Here is a 12,111-nt window from a genome sequence, read left to right on the forward strand (position 1 = left end):
AGGGTTCATAAGCGAGTTCTTCTACAGGCATTGCTCTAGCCAAAAGGAGCTGCCTGCCCCTTTTGGGAAGAAACTGCCTCTTCTGGCTGGTTAAAGAGTGGGTGCAAAAGCCTGGCCTTGCCTCAGTTCAGACATCTCAGAAGGGACATCCCAGCTCCAGAGCTCCTGTAGAGGATCAGATGCAGCCTTTGTGGCAAACGCACAACAGGTCAACTTTTCTCACTGCTTCATTGGGTTTCCCTCTCTCTGTTACATCCTTCTGTGAGCCTTCCCCACTAACTCTTCTGCATGCAAATCTCAGTGTCTATTTCCAGGGAACACAGTCTGCAGTACCCATCCCTGAACCAGTCACTGGGGTGTTCTAGACAATTCAAGACTCATCAGTGAAGCTGGAAGTGGGGTCAGTCCCACCAATATCCCATGGTTGCCCTGGTGTCAGGGAGGGTTCGAATGGATCTTAAGAGATACCAGCACTGTCTGATATGCAATACAACATGCTGAGTTATATAAAAGTCATACAGACAATACCACAGTCCAACAACTGCTGTACTGTAGGTGCTAAGAAAAAAGAAAGCAGCCCCCAACACCCACATATAATCACAGCCAGACCCTAATAATATTACAAGCTGGTCTGAAACTTACAGCCAGGCCATTTTGTCCTCCTGTTGCACATGAACAGTCTCACAGAACACCAACCTCAGACAAACTTACTCTGATCCATGATAAAGTGCAACAAAACAAGGTCACTGCATAGTTTTGTCTATGCAAAAACAGCATCACTGTGCCACCCATAAAACCCAATCATAGAACTGCCCTCGCTCTCTGGTGGTTTCCAATCTAGAGCAGATTCTTGATTTCTTAGACCCTCCCCAAATCACCCAACCAAAGCCCAAATCTTATAAGTTCTCTGTAACACTCTGTTACAGAGATGCACCATGAAGTATGTTTTCCCTCTGTCAATGAGTAATAAACCCACCTTGTTTCATCGCTGGCACATTCTTGGTGGTCTTGGCTGAAGGGTAGGACAGCACTCAATAAGCATGTGTGAGTGAATAATTGAGTGTATAGATGACAGTGCCTTCCTTTTTCAGGGGAGCCTTCATAGAGGTGATCTTTGAGCTGGTTTTTAAAGGAGGATTGGACTTTTCCAGGCAAGCAGAATCAGAAAGAAGCCTTTCCAGGCAAAGGAAGTGGCATGTGCAAAGGCTGGCAGCGCAAAAATGAGGATGATGAGTCCATGTGGGTGGGGTACGGGATGACCTGGGAGGATGCTGGGACCAAATGTGCGGGTCCTTGTACGTCCACTTAATCCTGTCGACAAAGAGGAAAGAGAAGTTGGAGGTAAAGAGCTCTAAATTTGAAATCTGCCTGAAGGGAAAATTACCTAAGTAGCCGTAACAAATTTTTTTTCCTAGCCCCTCACCCCATTTTTTAAAAAATATGGAGTGGGGTGGGGAGAGAGGGAAAGATGCTTGATTTTGTTAAATCAGAAATGCATATTTTGAGTTCTTCCAGTTTTCCTAATCTTAAATTTAAGGCACATCACTGGCATCCTCAAGCCCTCTATTCCCTAATTATCATGAATTCTGAGATCTTAAAGTTGGAGCCAACAGGGTTAAGTCCTGGTATGAATCCAAAAGCCCAAGAACCAGGAGCACAGGTGTCTGAGGGCAGGAGAAGATGGATGTCTCACCTCAAGCAAAGAGCAAATTTGCCCTTCCTCTGCCTTTTTGCTCCCTGTGGGTGCTTAGTGGACTGGATGATGCTCACTTGACTAGGGTAAGGTGATCTTTATTCAGTCTCCTGACTCAGATGCTAATTTCTTCCAAAGACAACCGCATAGACACACCCAGAAGTAACATTTTGCCAGCTATCTGGATATCCCTTCGTCCAGTCAAGTTGGCATATAAAATAAATCATCATACAACCAAAAGACTGGTTGTGAGAGTACAGTATGTATAAGTGTTTGTTAATTACAGGTCTTTTGAAAATGACATATATCTGATAAACTGAAGCAAACTGAAATGCCTTCAGTCTTATAAACCCTCTCTAGTGCCACCCTGGACCACGATTATAGAAAATTTTGTGTATATTTGGGAAATCCATGTTTTCATATTTTTACTACATGTGTATTGATAATCCACATAAGGTAAGTATTATTTTGTACTTTTAGACATAAGTCGTATCACAATGTTTATCATTTTTTGATGTGTTTTTTCCACTCAATATTATCTCTTGAGATCCAAACTTTTTGTTAATATATGCACAACTCTTAGAACCATGCCAGTAAGCATGTATTAACTATTATTATTTTCATAACTTTTTAAAAGATTTATTTATGTATTTATTTATTTGAGAGAGTGAGCAAAGAGAGAGAGCACATGAGTGGGGGGGGAGGGGAAGAGGGAGAAGCAGACTCCCTGCTGAGCCGGATGCAGGACCCCCAGGATCATGACCTGAGCAGAGGGCAGTTAACTGGCTGAGCCACCCAGGTGCCCATATTTTCATAATTATTAATATACGGATTTAGAGCATTCCTTGTAATCATTTTATAGTAATTGAGCACTGATTATACTACATTTTATTTAGGTTATTTCCAACTTTTGTAATTATAAACAAAGAATATCCCATAGAATATGCTTAAATGAGTCATATTCATACATTCACGAGTCTGTACTTACTTGAAAGTGGGTTGTAAGGAGAATGTATGTTAAATTTTGCTAGCTATTGTCAAATTGCTTCCCAAAATGTCTCTAACCATTAGTTCTCATAATCAATGCATAAGAATTTCTACTTTTCTAGATCTTTGCCAAACACTGTGTCAGATTTTTCAATCTGTTCACTAATATTTTTTAGTTCCTGTTTGATAATAAGTGAGATAGGACTTTTTTCCCTACATTTATTGGCCATTTAGGGACTTAACCTTTTCTGGGGTCACAGAACTCCTTGAGAATCTCCCCCAGAAAAAGCACATGAGCACTCGCATCACACTTTGAGGGGCTTCATAGAGCCCCTAAAGACCATCCACAGAGCCCTCAGAGCAGAGATTCTCAAACTGTTAGTGGATATAAGAACCACCTGGGAAGTTGGTTGAAGTGCAGAATCCCACGACCCATCTTCAGGGATCCTGACTCAGGGTGTCTGGGTAGAGTCCAAAGGTTTGTTGCAGGTGATAATTTTAAGAAAGACAGCTTTAAGGGTTCCTGGATTCCCATAAGAAATCCTATCTGTGCTTTCCAAAATGTCCCCTATTCCCATAGCTACGAAACAAAGAACAAAGCCACTAAGTTTAATATACAAAAGCTGTAACTTGCCTTTGAACTGACACTGTTGCTACTTTTAAATCCGGAGTTACTACTGTAGGTACACCCTGTGCATCTCATCAACTTGGCTAGGAGGGTGAGTGAAAGGATGAAGAAATGGAGTTACATGTGATGCAAAGAAAGACACTAGGAAAGGAGAAAATTTAGGAAATTCTAAGCTATGCAGAAAAGGGTACATAAAAAGCATCTCCCTACTAAATATGAACAGCTTGTGTTTGGAATGGCTTGTGTTACTAACTTTAATAACATGAGCAAGCTCATTTTTTGTTTATTAGATACTTTTTTAAATTTATTTTTGTTGTTGTTCTTAGAAACTTTAAAGATTCTCTTGTGAAAAGAAGGAAATAAATTGTTTCCTCCCAGATCTAAATTCACATATGTGACTGTTGTAAGATGAAGAAAATTGATTTCCTCAACTGCAAATAAGATATTTTCTGTTTAAAAACCTAGTACTAAGGAAGCCATGAACCAGAGAACTTGCAGAGCATTTTCAGAGCAGTTAAGCATCCTTTTGGTATGACGATGATGTTACACTGATATATTTCTCTTCTTTCTTTTTCAGGCCAGCAGGTTTCAAGAGAGAGTTAATCCTTGTTTTTAACTAAGTCACACGCAAATGCATTCCTCTCTGAGCTGTTCAAAGGCCAGCACCCTCTTGAACCTTCGGTCTAATTCGGTTCTGCAAATGATGCCAGGAACAAGAATTAGGATCCAGTTCTAGGACTTCAGAATGACTCACTGGTTAACTTTGGTCCAGCAACAATAGCAAAATGACTCAGTTGCTCTGTCTATGAAAGTGGGGCAGTGATGCTGGCTGCTTGCCTCCCACAAAGGAATGAAGGAGAGCCAGACTTGGACCAGGGGGCATTATGTGGGTGGGGAAGAGGAGGGTGCCAAAGAAGAACCGGAAGACCATAGAGGGGGCCACCTGACACAGAACTGAAAGAAATCTGTGAGTAGGGTGTTCTATAAACAATGGGGAAAACCAACCGAAGTCAACTCCTATCCCTTGTCCTTCTGGAGGCTAGTTTTCTACTTTCATAGGTAATTCATTGGGTTCAGCATAAAAATGATGGCTCAGGCTTTCAGAAACTTTCTGATGCCCATTATCTTGTTCATTTGGCCATATATTATTTCTCATACTACACTTTTCCAATCTATACTGTATGTTCATTAAACATGGAAATTATGATTGATAAATAGGTATATATATATATACACACACACAAGGTAAAATTCCTAGAATTCTCAATATAAATGCTGTGTGTGTTCAGCGAATGAATTCTCACACATGGAATAAAACAAAACACACACACACACACACACACACACACACACACACACCAGCATTTTTCCCCAGGATTCAAGCCAGACAAAAGAACAAGGTGGGGGGGTGTGCTAGGAAGACACTTCTACTTACATATTCATTCCTGCCTGTATTATTTATGATATAGATACAATTGTAGTAATGGAGACCAAGTAACCATGACTTAAACAGAAGTTTATTTCTCTCTCATATAATGTGGCTGCTCCACGTGTCCAAACTCAAGTTTCTTCCACCTTTCTTAGGGTGTTATTCTCATTTGCATGATTCGGGTAGCTCACCACAACATCCACGTGCTGGCTGAGTAGGAAAAGAAAGGAAAGCACATCTTTCCTTGCAAGAACATATCTCTTCACAGCCCTTTGGCTAGAACTTAGTCACAAGACCACACATCTAGCTGCAAGGAAGCTTGGGAAATGTAGTCCACATTCTGAGTAGCCAAAGGTCCAATTAAAAATCACTGTCCTCCAACAAAAAAGAAGGGAGAAATGAATATTGGGGTAAGTAGCCATCTCTGTCACACTGCTCAGCCTCAATCAATCAATCAATCAATCAATAGATGTGGATTTCCCAAATTGCTAGGAAAAAAGCCCCAGTGGCTCAGAAGTAGCTGGCACTAGCTGGTATCATGAGTACACTAATTTACCTGCAGTCATTCCAGATGTTCTTTCAGGGAAAAGACCATTCTCAACTTTGCATATTTGCCTTTTAAAAGCCTGCACTTTCTTGTATTTATCTCTGATACTCTCAAACTTTCTTTCCTCTGTCAAATTTGGGTTTTCACACTACAGATAAAATTTTATGCTTTTTGACCTCTAGGGCAGTAAAAGCCCACTTTGATTACTGTGTATACAAGACTAGAAAATTAATGTATTTGGTGTGAAATCAGGGATCTGCCTGCATTCAACTTGAAAAATAAGAATAAAAAGCCAGTGAGCATGCCCAGAGAGGGCATGATCAGACAACCTTCTAGTCATAAAAATTAAAGTAACCATATAATAGTTAAAACCTAGGGACTCCCCTCTACTTGCTAGATGGGATGCTGCATGATTCACGAATTGCTTAATAAAGCCAACTAGATTTTCAAATTAAAAAAACAGTTAAAATCTATTGAAGACTTGCTTTCTGCCAAGTGCTTTACCTGCATTATCTTATTTAGAATGCTAAAGTTAAAAAAATGTTGAGGAGGGTGGTACTATTACTATCTTCATTTTCAGCTAAGGAAACTGGGCTTAAGAGAGTGAGGGCTTCAGAAGGGAGGGGGTCGGGGATTGGGATAGGCCAGTGATGGGTATTAAGGAGGGCACATATTGCATGGTGCACTGGGTGTTATGTGCAAATAATGAATCATGGAACATTGCATCAAAGACTGGAGATGTACTGTATGGTGACTAATATAACAAAATAAAAATTATTTTTTTAAAAAAAGAGAGAGAGTTAAGTAACTTGCCCATGCTACCCAGCTACCAAGTGACAAAGCCTGGACTTGAACTCAAGAATCTTTTTTATTTTAAAGATTTTATTTATTTATTTGACAGAGATAGAGACAGCCAGCGAGAGAGGGAACACAAGCAGGGGGAGTGGGAGAGGAAGAAGCAGGCTCACAGCAGAGGAGCCTGATGTGGGGCTCGGTCCCATAACGCCGGGATCACGCCCTGAGCTGAAGGCAGACGCTTAACTGCTGTGCCACCCAGGCCCCCTGAACTCAAGAATCTAATGCTAATATGGGTATCTTTAACCACTGGGCATATTGCCATGCTGGTGAAATAGAGGATTGTGAGCACTGTCCCATGCTATCTTCCTGCATTGACCCTGTCAATCACTCTATCTGCAAGTATTGGGGTGGGGACCTAAGCAAGAGAACAAAAGTTCCAACCTTCAGTATTTACGAAGTTGTCTTAGAAAATTAAAGCCTCCATAAAGCCTTTGTACGATGAAAAAAATTCAGAAAAACTTTAAACATATTAAAAATAGTTCTAGATTGATAATTTTCTTCTGTGATTATTAGTGCTCACAAAAATCTAAGCTATTCCAGTGTCAGATCTACAAACTACTCTTTTGTAGCATTTGCTGCTATTGTAACTTATCATGTAATAATTTAAGTCTACCTTGGTAGAGAGTGGACTCCGGGAAGATATGTCCCTGCTTTATTCCCAAATTCAGAACATAATGGGTGTCCAATAATTATTTATTGAGTGATTCAATGTTTTCCTTCAATATATCCTTAGCATTATTTGCAACTTATTAGAAATAGTTAATACAAATATTATAATTATATTACCAGATGTTGCTGTGCTTCAAAATTTGATACTAAGAACTTGCACTATAAAAAGTTTTGCTTAATCCAAGTTAACTTATCACAGGAATTTAATATCCCCCTGACTTGTGTGTTCTGTGTTCCCTGTGGAATTTCATTTCTATTAATAAGTTTGTTTACCGGAGTACTTTTTGCCCCCAACATTTTGTGTGGTTGGTTTTAAATTTGACACCAGTGGATATGAAGGAGTCAAGTCATTAAGATCTCAAACTGCTTCAGAACATGGTAATTAAGCTCTAAGAAGAATGACCCCGGGCCCACCTGTCCTTAATAAATCCATTCTTGAAAAGAAATTCCTTCTCATAGTTATATTGATTTCTCCCAGAAATTCCAGGTGAAAATTCCTGAATTACTTTTACTCTGGAATTCTTATTTTTCATCACCTAGGCAGACAACATCCCTACTAAATTTACACAGATGCTGAAAACTGACAGGACTTTACTTCCTTGGCGTTTTTTAGTGGTTGCCCTCTCAAATGCATGGTTGTTTTATCCCTTCCTTTTTTTAACAAGCCTCTCCCCACATCTATCTCCTATTCTAGATTTTCAGCTGCAGGAATATAAAGAACTGAGGATTTTCCAGGTGAGAACTGGCCATCAGCTTAAATATATCATGTGAGCCCTTAGTCTCAGAAAGGATAAAAGCACCAATGTCTGTGAGGTTAAATCGAGGGCTCCTCACTAAATACTCACTGGAAGAAAACATGCAGGCTGGCTAGCTGGTTTTCTTCCACAAAAACTTTATTCCCCCAACTTTTTATTTTGAAAGTTGTCAAACCTTTAGAAAAGTTGAAAGAACAGTTTAATGAATATTTATGAACCTCTCACATAGGTTAAACAGTTGTTAGCACCTCCCATGTTCTCAATGCTTCAAAGAAAATTTTCTTTCTCTTTATACATCTATATACTTATGGATATAGATGTACACATTTACATATTTTTTACCGAACCATCTGAAAGTAAGCTGCAGAAATTACAATACCTCACCCTTAAATATTTACATTGAATTGCCTAAAAAAGCAAGAATATTCTCCTACGTAGCCACGATAACATTGTCATACCCAAGAAATTTATCATAAATTCAATAATATTATATAATACACAGTCCACAATCACATTTCCCTAGTTCTCCCATAATATGCTTTATAGTTGGGCTTTTTTCTTCTTCCTTTTTTTTTTTTTTTGATGGGGAAGGTTCCCCATATTCATTTAAGGTTCACACATTGCATTTGGTTATCATGTATAGTCTCTTTTAATCTAAACTTATATACCTCCAGCCCTGAACTTTTTGTTTTGCTTTGTTTTTCAAGTTTTTTAAAGAGTCCGGGGTAGTTGTCTTGTGGAACATACCATATTCTGAGTTAGTCTGATTATTTCCTTGTGATTCAATTCCGCGTAAGCGATTTTGGCAAGCATAATACATTGTGATGCTGTTCCCATGAACTTTGAACAAACTCCAGAACGAGGATTTTTATCAAGGCCTGCGTGATCAGATTCAACACAGTAAGGGGGGAAAATGAGATTTAATATATACTGCTTTTAACAGAAGGGTGAGATGTCCAAAGCAAAATGAAAGATGGGGTATCCAAGATTCGTGTCCAGGATTATTACTAACTTATGTGTGTTTGAAAGGGGCCTTTGTGATGCCAAATCTGACAACCTTTGTGAAATCATCAGAACTGAGATTTGGGTAGGGTCGGCCTCTGCCCTTGCAAAGTGGATAATGACTAATTTGATGCAATTTCAGGAAGGCAGAGGGCCACTCTGTCCCACTCAGCTACACAACCTCTATTGTGTTAGCAATGATTCCCATCTACTATTATTTTTTTAAGATTTTATTTATTTATTCGACAGAGATAGAGACAGCCAGCAAGAGAGGGAACACAAGCAGGGGAAGTGGGAGAGGAAGAAGCAGGCTCATAGCAGAGGAGCCTGATGTGGGGCTCAATCCCATAACGCCGGGATCACGCCCTGAGTCGAAGGCAGGCGCTTAACCGCTGGGCCACCCAGGCGCCCTCCCATCTACTATTATTAATCATCAAAGCTCTTTAATGAATAGCTACTATATGTCAGGCCTTGTGCTTAGTGTTTTATTGATCTCTATCTTACAACAACCCCATGAGGTAAACATTATTGTTCCCAAGTTACAGATGGGAAAATGAGGCTTAGTGATATAACTTCATCAAGGGTCCAAGCAGCATATTCGAGATTTGAATCAAAATCTGCCTCAGTAACTAAAGTTCCATAATCCCATGTTCTACCTGGTGCTCCTCCATCCCCCAATCTCACCTCATTCACCAAGTAGCTTTGTCTTCTTTCTCTAGATCATACACTGCACTGAGCATCCAACAGCAGCATTTTACGCCAATAGGACCTTCTAGAAATTAAACTATTATTCTTTGTGCCATGTCTACTTTGTGCTAGGCTTTTTGATAAATGCTCTTCACACATTTCCTCTCCCCAAGAACCACATAAAGAAGGTGTGCATTAATAATGTCCCGTAGTCACTCAACTAGTAAATGGCAGAGTGGAGACCTAAACCAGATCTGACTGAGGCCCAAGTTCCCAACCAAGATACTTTTCTGCCTGGCTGTATGAATAACATGTCAACCCTGAACAATACAATGGCACAGAGACTTGCAATTAGTAATAAAGGCCAAAACACTGATTCATTAAGCTCTGAACTCCTCTGCCCCCATAATGCCAGGAGCACAACTCCAAAAAGACTCCCAGAACATTCCCCTAAATGGGCCATGGGCTCATTGGCTCCTGTGAGCAAATCACTACAAAAGATTCCTTCCCCAATGAAAAAATATTCATCCTCCTACATTCAGCAAGAACCAAGATACCACTAACAGGAAGAACACACACACACTCTATCTCTATTTGAATTTCCTCCTACACAAACACTTCAAGATGACTGGGTCTAATAAAAAAAGATGTTTCCCTGCAGCTAGAGAGAGCAAATATCCCAAACTAAAACTCAGAACACAGTCTGACTACAATTGCTATGCCTATAGCAAGGATATCCCAAGAAACAAACAAACACCAAACAAAAAAATCGGCTTAGCCAAATGCATCCAACCTGTTCTTCAGCACTCTTATGGGACAGCAAATCCAGCAGGTGAGGCTGGGGTACTTCCTGGGGTGCCTGCCTTATCCATATCCTGGTCTTTGACATTTGTGCCTCATCCATGACCCACCTTCCTACCACAGCTGATGGGACCTAGAAGGATGTCAAGGAAAGGAGAGCGAGTCAGGAAAGGAAGGAAAACAAATACGATGGTGCATTACAGAGCTGGCTTCTGCTTGGGATCAAGCATGACCAGTTGCTCTGTCTCCCAGGACCGTCTACCAACAGGCCACATGAGTGAATGCATCTTAGGACAGGCTCCAGAGAGAGGAAGAGGGAAGAATTTACCCACTGGCTCCCATTTCCCCTTGGCCAAAGGTTTTCTCCATGAGGTGTTAACTCCTCCTCACATCCCAGTTGCTTTACAGGCACTGAGCAGGTCAGTATCAGTAGGGAATCCCCAGGGTGGAAGATGAGAGACACCTGGGAAACAGGCCTTTGTCAGGTTGCACCTGCAAAAAAGTCAGTGGGAGCCCATGCAGAACCAGCAACAGAGACAGAACAAATAAGCAGAGGCTCTTGGGTCAGGTGAGTCTGAGAGCACCTGAAGTGGCTCCTAAGAGGTGTCTTACATAACATCCCTGTCCTCTCAGCACAATTCCAGGCAATTCTTGCCTACTGGACATTTCCACGTGAATGTCTAATGTGAAGCTTAACATGGTCAAAAGAGAACTTTTCCTCCCTCCCGACTCCAACATGCTCCTCCTACATCTTCCCTTTTTTGGCCAATAGAATCTTAATCCAACTGGTTGCCAAGCTAAAAATCAAAGCTACCATTGGATCTTCTCATTTCCTCACCACACTACCAGTATGTCCTGTTGGCTCTAGCTACAAAACATATCTGGTCCCATTCCCAATCCACTCACTTCTCTGTGTCCACTACACCCAGCCTAACCCATCCATCACCAGATCCCGGGTGGGCTCTTCTGGACTAACTGGCCCTCCTGTCCTTTATCCCTCCACAATACAATCGCCATACAGCTACAGCCAGAGTGAGCCTTTTTTTTTTTTACATTTCATTATTTAAAAAAAAAAAAACTTCAAATATATACAAAAGTAGAAATAATAGTAAATCAAACCCCAGTTCAACAAGTATCCAATCATGGCCAATCCTGTTTCATCTAACCTCTGATTTTAAGGAAAATCTCAGATACCATATCATTTGGTATGTAATCATATGGTTTTATCCAAGTTTGCATCTCTTCAAAACAGGAACTTTAAAAGAAATAACTATATCAAGAGAAAGATCAATAAAAATTGCAAACAATTTTAAAAACCCTAACTACATAACATTACAGGGTGCTCTTTATAAAGGTAAAGCAGGTCACGTCACTTCCTTGCTGAAAACCTTCCAGTGGCTTCCCATCATGCTTTGTATAAACAAAGCTAAACTCTTGGTTTGACCTTACAGGACCCCTGCCTATGTCTCTGGTCCCAACCAACCCAGGCTCTCTCTGTCCACTGCACACCAACCACACTGGCCTTCTTTGTGCTCTGCAAATGCTGCATGCCTGTTCCTCCCTGGGAGCCCTTAGTTGATCTCTCTGCCTAGAAGGCTCATCCCTGTCATCTTCCTACACTTGGCTCCTTCTTGTCATTGAGGTCTCAGCTTACATAGAACACCCCTTGTCACCAGTCTCAAGTAGCCATGCAGTCATTACCACATTACCCTCTTCTAATTCTCTCCATAGTCCTTTGCCCATGACATTTCCGGTGTGCCCTGGACAGGTTTATGCTTATTGTCAAGTGTGACTATTAATAGTAACTTGCTGGCCCTCAAATGTGGGCAACAGATTTTATGGTCACCTTATTTACAAGAATCTTATTTTTGTTTGACCTGACATGCTTACTGTCTATCTCCTCCTACAAGGATATATGCTCTTTAGCATATATTCTCTGTGCCTGAGCTCTCATCTGACCATTTCTCCACTGAATCCACAGTGCTTCGCACTTGGGAGGTCTGAGGAAGGAAGGAAGGAAGGAAGGAAGGAAGGAAGGAAGGAAGGAAGGAGAAG

The 12,111-nt window shown here is 40.7% G+C and overlaps 1 long non-coding RNA gene across 1 annotated transcript in view; it reads right to left on the reverse strand.

The window, feature by feature from the left end:
• Nucleotides 1-982: 982 nt before the first annotated feature.
• The window catches only part of LOC117796333, a 49,891-nt gene continuing 38,762 nt past the window's right edge, over nucleotides 983-12,111 (reverse strand). The window contains exon 3 of the long non-coding RNA XR_004620730.1: nucleotides 983-1,311. This is a non-coding gene — a long non-coding RNA (uncharacterized LOC117796333). The remainder of the gene's footprint in view (nucleotides 1,312-12,111) is intronic.

The sequence above is a fragment of the Ailuropoda melanoleuca genome, chromosome 15, assembly GCF_002007445.2.
Source record: "Ailuropoda melanoleuca isolate Jingjing chromosome 15, ASM200744v2, whole genome shotgun sequence".
In the NCBI taxonomy this organism is placed as follows: domain Eukaryota; kingdom Metazoa; phylum Chordata; class Mammalia; order Carnivora; family Ursidae; genus Ailuropoda; species Ailuropoda melanoleuca.